General features: G+C 36.0%; 1 long non-coding RNA gene across 1 annotated transcript; it reads right to left on the bottom strand.

Moving 5' to 3' along the window:
- Window positions 1–11,354: 11,354 nt before the first annotated feature.
- On the bottom strand, window positions 11,355–13,008 carry LOC107791544 (uncharacterized). Its single transcript, XR_012698229.1, has 2 exons — window positions 12,595–13,008; window positions 11,355–11,668 (listed from the first exon to the last, which is right to left on the bottom strand). It is a non-coding gene; the product is annotated as an uncharacterized LOC107791544 (long non-coding RNA).
- Window positions 13,009–13,242: the final 234 nt, after the last annotated feature.

Here is a 13,242-nt window from a genome sequence, read left to right as displayed (position 1 = left end):
AAATCAGGTGCTTCCTGGGAGGCAACCCATGGTTTTGTTGTAATTCGTTGTGCCGCGACGTTAAATCAGGCTCTTCTTGGGAGGCAACCCAATATCTTTTCTTTATAATTATTTTTCGTATTTGATTTTGAATGGTGAAAGTATTGATAGGTCTATTAGTGTGCATGGATGAAATTGTGCGCGACGGAAGGACTTAGGGTGAAGAAATCCATTCGGAGATAGGTAAAAAGTGGCTAAAAGGAAGAAATTTCGAAGGACAAAACGTGCGCGGCCGCGCACTGACCGCGCACTTTCGGACCCATACTGTTGCACATGCGCGGCCGCGCATGGACCGCGCATTTTTCGACCTCCACTGCCCCTCGTGCGCGGCCGTGCACTGTGCGTTGTTTTTAGGTTATTTCATTGGTTAATTTTATTTTCTTTTCGTTAGTTTTTATTTTTATTTTTCCTTACTAATAACCGACCCCCCCCCCTCCCCACACACACACTTATTCCTCCTCTAAAATCTGAATAAAATAACAAAAACAAACCCTCTTCTCTCACAACAAGCACACGCCCAAAACCCTCACTTCTCCCCAATTTCAAAAGCAAAAAACCTACCTACCTTTCCTCTTCCCTACTCAATCACTCTCCAATCTCTGTTCCTCACAAGCTTCTTCAGGTAAGTGCCATGACTTCTATTTTCCCTTTTCTTCAGTTTTTATTATTTTTAGTTTCTCCAATTTTTTTCTTTTCTTCTTCTCTTTTAATTGTATGGTAGTAGAAGTTATTGTTGTTCTTTTCTTTGCTTTGTATTACTAAGTATATTGTTGGTATGTGAGGATAGTGGAATTTTATCTTGTTGGGTTGGATTAGAATTTATTAAGATTGAGGTGGAATTGAGGTATAAATGGGTGTTTGGGGAATTTGGGGTAAACTTACACATCAAGTGTTTGTTTAAATGCCACTGTAAGTTCGTGAATGTAATTTGCGACCAATTGTGCGGGTGAAGTCTGAGTAACCGCTATTGGTTCACACATCCCACCTTGTACTGATAGTGGTATTTGTTTTGTAGGTACTATGACACCCTCAAAGAAAAGACAAACCACAGGCGCCTCTTCTAGTGGTCATGCAGGCTCGTCCCGAGCACGGGCCTCAACCAATGTGCCTCAGTTTAATAGCACAAGATTTATATCAAGCTCAGCCCCGGAACGTTTTAGTCAGAAGGCTCCTAAGAAGCCCATACCGGAACGGGGTATTGATAGGGGGTCCCTCCAGATTGATTGCCCCAATATGTATCCGGAGTTGGTTCGACACAGGCTGGATATTTTCTTTGAAGAACCTGAGGAGGCCAACTTGATGGTTGTACGAGAGTTCTACGCGAACTGCTCTGAACATGAGGACTATATTTGCACTGTGCGAGAAAAGAGTGTTGATGCATCGATAGACGCCATTAGGAGGGCGTATCGGCTGCCAGTATTTGGTGGGTAGGGCGAACTCATGACCTATAAGTCATGAGTTCGAGCCATAGTAGCAGTCACTATTGCTTGCATTAGGGTAGATTGTCCACATCACAACCCATAGGGTTGCGACCCTTTTTCGAATCCTGCGTGATCGCGGGATACCTTGTTCACCGAGTTATTTATTTTTTTTTTTTAAATTAAGTGGAACAAGTGCAAATCAATACACACACATTAACATAGTCTTTGTTTGATTTATTAAGTGTTACTTGATCCATTAAAGAAAGCCTTCGCTCACGTGTGAGACAATAACCAATAGCTTAACCGCATCATTCGTAGCATAAAATATTAACTATAAAACTGATGCTATTTAATTAATAAGTATACTAATTTTCAGATCTACAAATCACATTACTAAAATATCCAGGGGACTTCTAAAAAAGTTAATTATCATCCTTCTTTTAGTTCATTCAAATAATTCATTATTCAATATCCCGTCTCATAATATGGCCGCAGTACATGATTGTTAACACTAAAATATTTTAAATACTCTTCTCTTAATGTGCCAAAACAAAAGTTAACAATCGAATTAGCACGAAAGTAATATTAGTGTGTATATAAAACTACTCCTGAATGTTTTAATTATCTTAGTTTGACTAGACACAAAATTTAAAAAAATAAAAAAATATTTTAAATCTTGTAGTCTTAAATTAAAAATGGGTATAATATACTAAAATATTGTGGTATTAGATATGTTATGCGAAAAATGAAGTTAAAGAACTACTAAATATAAAAAGATGCATTCTTTCTAAAACAGACTGGTACGCAATCATCCAAATAGGTATAAACATCAATGCAAGTTAGGGCGTATGCACGGTTTGCAGCTCCAGCAACCGTGCACAACACCACAAAAAGCGCGATCTTTCCGGCCATTGTTATTGTTTTGGGATAAGAGAAAGAAACAATGGAGAGAAGCAGGAGAATATGATAGTATTAGTGTTTTGGGAGAGTTTGGTACAAAACTCTCTTGCACCTTGGGGTTTTTATAGGAGGAGGGTTGAGTTTGAGTGGGGAAGAACCAGTTGGTGATGGTATAATTATTTTATTTATATATTTATTTATCTATGTATTGATTTATACTTTAGCTTTTACGTACGTGCATGATATTTCCATGAACCATGTTAGGGTTTTGGGTTAATATTATATGAAAGTGAAACTCATGCATAGAGACACAGGCGATTTAGGGGGTGGAAGGGGGTTCTACAAAGTACAGCAAAATCTGATTTATACCTCTATATTTTATATTTTGAATTTCCTTGACACAGACAAAAAACATAGCACAGTGATCAATGTGGTTCAAAACCTTTGTAAGGTCGCTGATTCAATTCCCACCGGCTACAATTTGCATAGAGATAGACTATAGTCGCACAATCCAAACCCTAAGTTTTCCCACTTCTTTTTTGTTGTTTTGTTCGAGAATCTCTTCGAAAAGTCTAATTTGCACAGTTTATTTAGTTACTTATATTATTTAGCTCATTTTTACATTAACGGCACTTTTTACCATATATTAAAGATACATTATTTTGAGGGCAAAACACCATGTGAATAACGATTTATGTTGTAGAAAAAGACTCCTTTCTAGATATTACAAAGCTTGGAATAAATCCCTTCAACGTGAAAGGTAAGAGAAAGAAAACATGCAACTGAGAAATATTATTGGAAGAAATCATGCATTCTGAATTACTTCACTTGGTGGCCAAACAATTAATCGTTCAAATAAGCTATGAACCAAAACTTAAAGGAAACAACTATAGTTTTTCCATTTATTTAATTTTGTCGGTGACGCGAAGGTGCTTCCTTTGGGATTGGCAATCCCTTTATGTGCGGCATATTTTCTAACACGTGGGGGTTCAGAGTGTACTTAGTAGGATAGAAGTAATTTAAAAAAAATTCTTTGAAATAAAAATTATTTGTAACCCAAGGAAAGTTCTATTGAGATGTTTAGAGGCTAGAAGTGTACTTGTAACTTACATTAGGACGATTAATGATGTATACGATAGAGCCAAGACCCTAGTACGATTAGTCAGGACACTTTCCTGTCGTGATGGGTTGCACCAGGAATAAACTCTTAATCCATTTTTATTCGTCTTAGGTGATGGATGTATTGACGCAATACATCCAAAGGAGGTGCCATGGTGTATGTTATTTATAGATGACGTAGTATTGATTGTTGAGACCCACAACAGAAGTTAACGTTAGGTTGGAGGTTTAGAGACAGACTCTCGAGTCTACTGGTTTCAAGTTGAGCAGGACTAAAACAGAATACTTGGAGTGCAAGTTCAGTAACATAACCCATGAGGCTGACGTGGAGGTGAGGCTTGATACACAAGTTATCCCCAAGAGAAGAAGTTTCAAGTATCTTGGGTCTATTATTCAAGATAAATAAGAGGTTAACGATGATATCACTTATCGTATTGGAGGGGGATGGATAAAATGGAGGCTTGCATCCAGTGTCTTGTGTGATAAGAGTATGCCACCAGACTTAAGTTCTACAGAGTAGTCGTCAGATCAACTATATTATATGGGGTAGAATGTTGGCCAGTCAAGAACTCACATGTTTAGAAGATGAATGTTGTGGAGATGAGGATGCTGAGATAGATGTGCGGTCCTACTAGGCGAGATTTGATTAGGAATGAGGATATTCGAGACAAGATGAAAGTGGCCTCCATGGTGGATAAGATGCATGAAGTAAGGTTGAGATGATTTGGACATGTGAAGAGGAGATGTACAAATGCACCTGTAAACATGTGTGAGAGGCTGGCGATAATGGGTCTAAGGAGAGGTAGAGGCAGGCCGGAGAAGTATTTGAAAAAATTGATTAGGCAAGACATGACACATCTTCAGCTTAGTGAGGACATTGACCCTTGATAAGAGGGCGCGGAAGTCGAGGATTATGGTAGAAGGTTTGGAGATAGTCGAGTGTATTCCTTTATATTATCTTGCGGTTGTGACTCCTTTTCAGTCCAGTAGTTATAGTATCATTCTCATATATTCTTATTCCTAGATTTCTATTACTACCTATTATTTACTTCGATTTTCTTATTATTTTGTTGTTGTTACTGCTTCTTTTCCATGGTTTCTTTACTACTATATTTCCTTTTCGTTTTTGCGGAGTTTATATTTTCCTTGAGCGGATGATCTACCAAAAATAGCCTATCTACCTGCACAAGGTAGGAGTTAGGTCTGTGTATACATTACCTTCCTCAAATCCCACTTGTGAGATTACACTAGATTTGTTATTGTAAAATCATTTATAAAGGTATATTTTCGAAAATAGTTTTTCTAGTGTCAAGTTGATGATAAGAATATATTTTTTAGAACAATATTTATCAAAGATAGATACTCCAATGTTAGCAAACTGGATATTATTTTGATTAAATTATGGAGTATTAGAGATTAATAATAATGATTAAGTATTAGTTGAAAAAAAAATATAAAATTAAAAGCTAAATTAGTTGTGAAGAAATATTCTTCCTCTCATATGTGAGAGAAGTCAATTTTTCATTATGGAATAAAGTATTTTCTTTAGAGAATATAATTTAGCAACCATATGCTAAAGAATGAGTAATTTTCTGAAAATATTTTCCACCATTGTCGGCCGCAAGTATGCCACTTTTTTCGATCCTACATTAACATCGATGTTCCTTATTTAGCTGCTCAAGTATTTATAACAACCCGACCAATCATTTTGAGAATTAGCGTCCCGTTCGGTGGCTTAAGGTCTCGAGCAATTTCGTATTATGTATTATAACTTGTGTGTGTAGCCGGGTTCAGTTTTCGGAGGATTCGAGATTTATTTGAAAGAACAACTCTTGTTTTAGAAGCTTAAGTGAAAAGAGTTGACCGGAGTTTGACTTTTATGAAGAGGACTCCGGAATGGTATTTTGACGATTCCAATAGCTTCGATGGTGATTTTGGATTTAGGCATGTGACCATATTTGGATTTGGAGGTCCGTAGGTTAATTTGATACATCTTGGCAAAAATTAAAAAGTTGAAGGTTTTGAAGGTTGAGAGGTTGGATTAGCCCCGCTATGTCATTCGGGACTTGCATGCAAAATTTGACGTCATTCCGGGTTGATTTGATATGATTCGGCGCGAGTTGTAGAAGTTGAAAATTCATTAAGTTCGATTTGAGGTGCGATTCGTAGTTTTGATATTTTTTGATGTGATTTGAGGCCTCGAGCAGGTCCGCATTATATTATGAAACTTGTTAGTATGTTCGGACGGGGTTCTGGGGACCCCGGGTGTGTTTCGGATGGGCTTCGGGCCATTTCTCCATGTTTTTAGACTGCTGATTGCTGGTGTGCCTGTTGTTCTTCGCGTTCGCGAAGATGAAAACGTGATCGCATAAGGTTTCTTGGAGATCAGAGATTTTGTGCATCGCGAACGCGATCATGGGCACGTGCTTGCGAAGCTTATGCAGTCAGTTGTCCGCGTTCGCACCTGTCTCTCCGCGTTCGCGTGATGGAGCTGGGAGTTGGTGGTCTTTTACTTATCGCGTTCGCATGTCTCTATGTGCGTTCGCGTAGCCTGTTGTCATTGTTCATTGCGTTTGCAAGGTGTATCCTGCGAATGAGAAGCTTTATTTTTGCTAGGCAGCATTTAGTTATTCACGATCGCGAGGATTGTTCCACGATCGCGTAAGAGGAATCACTGGGGTAGATTATAAGAACTCTATTTCGAGGGTTTGACTATTTTTATCATATCTTGAGTTGTAGACCTCAGATTTGAGCGATTTTTGAAGCATTCTTCACGTGTTGGTTTGGAATAAGTGTTCTTTACCCGAATTTAATTTTATTTCATGATTCCATCTTTATTTTTATCATTAAATTAGTGGTTAGAGTTGGAAAAAAATAGAAAATTTGTGAAAACTTTCAAAAACGTAAAATAATGATTTGAAGGATGAATCAATGTCGGAATTGGACAAATTTGGTATGGTTGGGCTTGTATCAAAATGGGCGTTCGGATTTTATAAATTTTATCGGGTTTCGAGGCGCGAGCCCGGGGTTGACTTTTTGGGTAGACTTTTTAGTTTTCATTAAAGATCGAAGCTTTATTATCTGAAATTATTTCCTATGATATTTATTTATGATATTAAGTTATTTTGGCTAGATTTGAGCCGTCCGGAGGTTGTTTCATACGAGAAGGTCATTTTAAAGTATCGGTCTAACTTCTTTGAGGTAAGTATCTTGTCTAACTTTGTGGGGGGAACCACTCCTAATTAGGACTTGAGTCGTTTGTGTCATTTGTGTCATTTGAAAGTCGTGTACGCGAGGTGATGAGTACGTACTCGAACTTATATGTAAAAATTGACTGGTCTAGACTCTTAGGCATCTTTTATGTACTTATTTGGAATTGTTAGCACATGTTATATCTTTTATTCGTCATGTCTACTATTGCATGATTTATTTGAAGTTATTGTTACATATCACATTCTTTACCTATCGAGTTTGCTCTTATATGCTTTATTTGGGGTTGTTATCACTTTGTGTCATTATGTGATTTCTTTTATTGTGGAGCTACTCTTAGTTGAAATTGTCGTCACATGATATCCTTTGTTGTCGGGTTGTTCTCATACACTTAGACGAAGTACTAGTTCATGTCATCTCTTTCATTGTTAGTCTAATTCATACACTAGAGTCTGAAGTTTACCATTTCATTGAAGTGCTTTCACTATCGAGGTTATCCTTAAATAATTAATTGGAATTGAAGTTATCGAGAGTCATTAATCTATTCTAATTGAAGTTGTGTTTAAAGGGAGTGTTGTTCTTTGTTGAGTTACTTTTCCGTTCATTTTATTTTTATTGAGATACTATATACGTTGTGCTGAGCCGTGGGCTATTTGTTATGAAAATATTAATATCGTTGAATCTTTGGAAAGGTTGTGGCCTACGGGCACTTGTGATACGAGTTAATATGTTGTGTTGTTGTGATGATAGCACATGTGAATTTTTTGTGTGGTTTGGTTATTGTTATACGTAGTATAAGGGTAAAATTTTACCTTTTGTTATTATGCGGGGCATAAGGTGGCATTTCGCTGTTGATAAATGTACGAAGTGATACAGGTGGCTATTGTGTTATTGTACGGGCGGAGCGATAAGGGTGGCTATTACACGGAATGATACGGGTGGCTATAGGAGAAATAAGGGTGGCTAATGATAATATCAAGGCGGGGTGATACATGTGGCTATCAGAGAGATAAGGGTGACAATGTCAGGGATAATGTGTGATGGTTGGAGACATTGTGTTGGTGATTTTCGTGTGATGGTGTGCTTTTCCTTGCATTTGTCATACACCTTGCATGACTTGCTTTGTCGTTTCGATGATCTATTCGATGTCTTTGATATTACTTGTTGACTTGGGCTATAGTAGTACACTCGCACAAGTATACACCGTAGCATGCCACTTATACTAGCTCAGGAGTATGAAGCTTAACATTTATTGATCATGCCCATGTGTTCTTGTATTATCTGTTTCCACGTTGATATTAAGCATGTGACAATGCCATGCGGATTGTGGATGTGAGCATGATATCATACCGGGCGGATTGTGAATGTGAGCCTGTGATCATGCCGGGCGGATTGAGATTTTGGCATGTGAGTTGTCTGTGTGGTTGTGATGCGAGATGTAGGCACGAGATGCCGTGAGTATATGATGGTGGGTTGAGACCCGTAATTTGTGACTATGAGATGAAGTACCACAGAGTGATTTCATTGTGAAACTTGTGTTAGAACGGCTTGATTAATTGATTATCCTTTGTGTTTTCTTATTTTGTTTTAATGATACTTCGCAGTGTTCTTATTGCTTTACTGTTTATATCACTTGTTTGTTCTTGTTGCCATTTACTTATTTCCTCTTTCCATTATTAGTTTTTATAGTTCTATACTGCACAAGTTATTTTATCTAGTGAGTGTCTTGACTTGTACCTCGTCACTACTCTACCGAAGTTAGTCTTAATACTTACCGGGTATCGACTGTGGTGTACTCATACAATACTTCTGTATATTTTTGTGCAGATCTAGATACTTCGGAGTCTGTTGGTTGTTAGATAGCGGATCATATATTGCTGTAGAGACTTGCAGGCATACCTGTCGTCGCGCTCGCAGGCTTCAGAGTCACCTTCAGAAGTTATTGTTGTACAACTTATTTCTATTCCGGAATAGTTGTACTTAGAGATTTTCTAGTGAACTCAGTAGAGCTTATGACTTGTACTACCAGTTTTGGGATTGTTGGTTTTGTATAGAAATTTATTTTTCATATTTAATAGTTATTGGTTGAATTTTGCCATTAATTCAGTAAATGTTAGGCTTACCTAGCCTTAAAGACTAGGTGCCACCATGACATCCCACAGAGGAAAATTAGGGTCGTGACAGTATTAAGCTTCAACGTGCACTCTTTTTAATTCCAACTTAACAACTGCTTAAGCAGATAAAAATAAAAAAATTCAGAAGTGCTTAATTGCTCCGATTATAGTGAATTGTATAAATTTGATGTGGAGGTCGAGAATTAGAGTGAAAGGTTAGTAGGTAGTCAAGTATATTTCCATCTTATACCTGTAATTTTAGTATTTTCTTGTACTTTCTTATTCTGTCTATTACTACATGATGTTCAGGGGCATAGGCCTTGTGTGGGATGCGGGTTCGGCCGAACTCAATAGTTTTTGTTCAAATCATGTATTTGTCTTAAGAAGTCTATTGAATATGTACAACTTATTAATTTAGAACTTAGTAACTTAAAATAATTACAATCATGAACCCATAAAGTTCAAATTCTGGCTCTGCCTCTAAATTGATGTTGCTTCTGCTTCGGTTATATTATTATTTTGCTATTTTGTTTCTTTTTTCTTGACTTCTTCACTATTGTATTTCCTTTATTAAATTGTTGTGTTTATGCTTGCCTTGAGCCGAGAGTCTATCGAAAGATAAGAATAAAATCTGCTTATGCATGAGTACTTTTTCTACTTATAAAATTACACTGAATATATTATTGTTATACTTTCAAAGCCCTTTTTAAATCTGCACTTTTAACGGTTGTTCACAGCTGTTTGTTTTTCCTCCATGTAATTAGAAGTATAAATTATTGCCAATTTGCCACACCTCATTAATTAATTACTACTACTTGTTATTACTAGCAATGTGTCCGTACCTTGTTGAACGAGAAAAATTAATGTTCTTTAAGATCTAACGTTTAGTTTTTGATGTGGATAACAAGACCAAGGTGATATTCAGAACTTCTCTCTTCCTCGTACTTTTATTCTCCAAACCAATGACAGCGTCAGAATTTTTACTGAAAATAGTTAAAATATAAAAAAGTGAATTGATACCTCTTGAACAAAGGTGACTCCACGACTGCTCCAAACCAATTTATAAAGCTGGGAAGAACTGTTTTTATTCTTTTTCTATATAGTGTTGCTTTGGATATCACATTCCCGTTATTTTACCAATAGCAATGTTTCCGTACGTTGGGGAATCGAAAAACTAATAATTTATTTTAGGTCTTCTAAACGCTAATTAATGAACATTATGAATTGGTTGTGAATAACAATACATAAGGATAAAGGGGGTAAGATCCAAGATTTTACTTTAGACAACATGGCATTTAGCAAACTCCTAGCTGTATAAGTATAATATTCATACTTAAAAAGCTGTGGGAGGAAAAAGTAATAAAACTATCATTTCTTAATATGTACATGAATATTACAATATCAAAAAAATGTGTTATGAGTATTTGCTTTTCAAGTATCTAAATCTCGGTACGCGAGTATAGGAGCAATGATAAAGTTATTCTCGTATGACCTATAGACTACGAGTTCGAGTCGTGAAAATAAGTCAGATCTCTTTATACTAGTCACACTTTATAATAATATTTTATTAAAACATACAAGTTTTTCTTAGAAATAATTTTTTTATGTTATATTTTATCTCTATAATAGTCTTTTACTTGATTATAGTAGCAGCATATATCCATCATTATAACGACATACGTATTCTTTATAAAATTATCTCTCTATAATAAACTCACTCAAATATTTATATTTGTGTTATTTTATACTAACAATAAAATAGTCTACTACTAATTATAATCTATTGGAGACATCACTTTAGTAAATTTTATAAGTTCCAATACGGAATCTGTAACATCAAAAGCTCTCGCGGACTTGAAACAGGAGAAATAAAAAGATGAAGTTGTGAACCTTTTGTATTATGTCATTTTCCACACATTCCAACTTATTAATGTACTATGAGCTTTTTAAAACTTTTAATTAATGAAATATGAATCATAAGGAGCTAATTAGGATAGCTGATCCATCTCTCTGTTGTAACTGATTTTCTGGATGAATGAAAGGAATGCGCCACCTTATGGCGTAACTTTATTTAAAAAAAAGTTAATGAAATATGAATTTTATCCTAGGTGTATATATAATGTGTATTTAGGCCGGGGGCGAAGGCACAATGTCATATACGGGTTCGGTCGAACCTATTAGTTTAGATTCAAACCTTGTATTTATCTTAAAAAATTATTGAATATGTCAAAGTTATTAGTTTAGACCCCGATAATTTAAAAGGATTAGAATATTGAACTCATTCAAGCACACTTAATATGTATACATTTTGGATATATTGAATAAGGAAGAATTTTCCATGTTTTTTGCCTTTCAAAAGATTCGTAGAGATGCATGCATAGGGCACCTTTCACTATTAGATAAGTGGCCATTTGCCAGCTTTAGAATTATATACGATAAAGCTTCTTTTTTTTAAATTTTTTATGTTAGTTAATTAATTGTGCAAAGCTTAGACTGATCGAAAGTGCTATACTTGTTAGCTTCTACATCCAGTTTTTGAAAAAAATGAAAATTGTGCGGAACAAAACACTTGATAAAAATAATAAAGAGATATTAAGCTAATTAAAAATGATAGATGTTCTATCAAAATGGAATAGTAATACAACCGCTTATTTATTACACAACACTTGATCTTGACTAGAGACTCAAAAAGGGACACGCACAAAGAGGAAAAAAGAAAACAAGAGGGACAAAATACAAATGGATTAATAAGTAATTAAGATCAAAGAAGATAATCCCATCTCTTATTCTTCTTCTCCTCATTATTGCATACTACCAAATTCTGCGGTTGTAAACTTAGATCTTTCTTCATCCCTTTACACGACCCTGCATCACAAAATCGAACAAGTGCAAATCAATATACAAACTGCCATATCTATTAAGTACTTGTTTTCCTCATTTTAATTGGTTTATTAAATGGCAATACTTCAATTAAGAGAATATTAATACACATTATTTTAGCTAGTGCGCAAGTGTTACTTGATCAATTATCTATTTCTTGTACCATACTTAAAACCCAAGATAAAGAAACTATAAAATGAATGCTGTTTAACTAAGTATATGTATTTATTTTAAAATCTTCAATATGTATGATTGTAGTATAAGATATGCATGGAACTAGTAAAAAATTAATCATCCATCTCATAGCCCGTCTCATTTCACTATTTAATGGTGAGATTTGTTAATCCTATCTTATAATTTGGTCCCCACGTGATTGTTAGCACTAAACTAATTCATATTTTTTCATACTCCTTTTAGTGGTTGTTTGGTAAAATGGTGGAATATCCCTTGAGGTGGTATATCCCGTGGGATTAGCCACTTTGTATATGGGATAGCTAATTCTACTATTTTAGTGTAGAAATTATCCGGGTATTAGCTAATACCCTAAATCAAACATGGGATAAAGTTAATTTCAAACTTTATCCCAGGATTATTACCCTTATTCCAAGTACCAAATGACCCCTAAATGTGCTGAAACAAATTAACAAAATGGCATATCGGTGCATGAAGCATCCTACATTAATGCTGGATCCAGGGAAGGATCGCACCCTAATGGGTGTGATTTAGGCAACCTACATTCTGATTCAAGCATCAATGGCTGATTCCAATGGCTGATTCCACGACTCGAACACGTGACCTATAGGTCACTCTCGGAGACAACTTTACTGTTGCTCCAAGGCTTCCCCTCCAACAAGTATAGAAGTAATAATATTAATGTGTCTACTTAACAAGCAGTCAGATAATATAATTACGTGGAGCAGGCCATGTCGAGGCTGATCTTGAATGGAAGTTCGATTTCACATGTGTTTGGGAGATCAGCAGCTTTGGTCAAATCAAGTAACAACATATTTTTTGCAGCAGCTTGCAGGCAAGTACATGCAATTTGGCGATCAACGGTGGTGCTAGCAACAGCATTTAAGTCCTTAACGCCATCGCAGCAAGTTCCCAAAAGCCCAGTATTTGTAAGGAAAGGTACGCATTCTTTGAGGTACGCGTCAACCTCAGTGCAAGTTAGGGCTTCTGCGGTGCGCGCAGCTGCCACTATGCACAAAACTACAAAACAGGCAATCTTTGCAGCCATTTTTGTTGTTTGGAGAGAAAGGGATGAAATAATAGAGAGAATTGTAAGAGAGAATGCTATTACTGCTTTGGGAGTATTGAGTGTTGCGTACAAAACTCTAGGGTACCTTAGGGTTTTTATAGGGGAGAGGATGAGTTTAAGTGGGAGAATCAGTTGGTTTTGGGTTATTTGTTTTTGTTTATTTATGTATTGATTTATAATTTACTACCTACGTGCATGGAACTTCCATGAACCATGCGTGTTAGGGTTTTGGGGTTTGGGCAATATAAAAGTGAAACCCATGCATGGAGATATTTTCTTTTTGTTATTTGTTCAAGAG

The sequence above is a fragment of the Nicotiana tabacum genome, chromosome 2, assembly GCF_000715075.1.
Source record: "Nicotiana tabacum cultivar K326 chromosome 2, ASM71507v2, whole genome shotgun sequence".
Classification (NCBI taxonomy): Eukaryota; Viridiplantae; Streptophyta; class Magnoliopsida; order Solanales; family Solanaceae; genus Nicotiana; species Nicotiana tabacum.
Note: the sequence above shows the minus strand (reverse complement) of the source record. Positions and strands in the feature narration are given on the sequence as shown.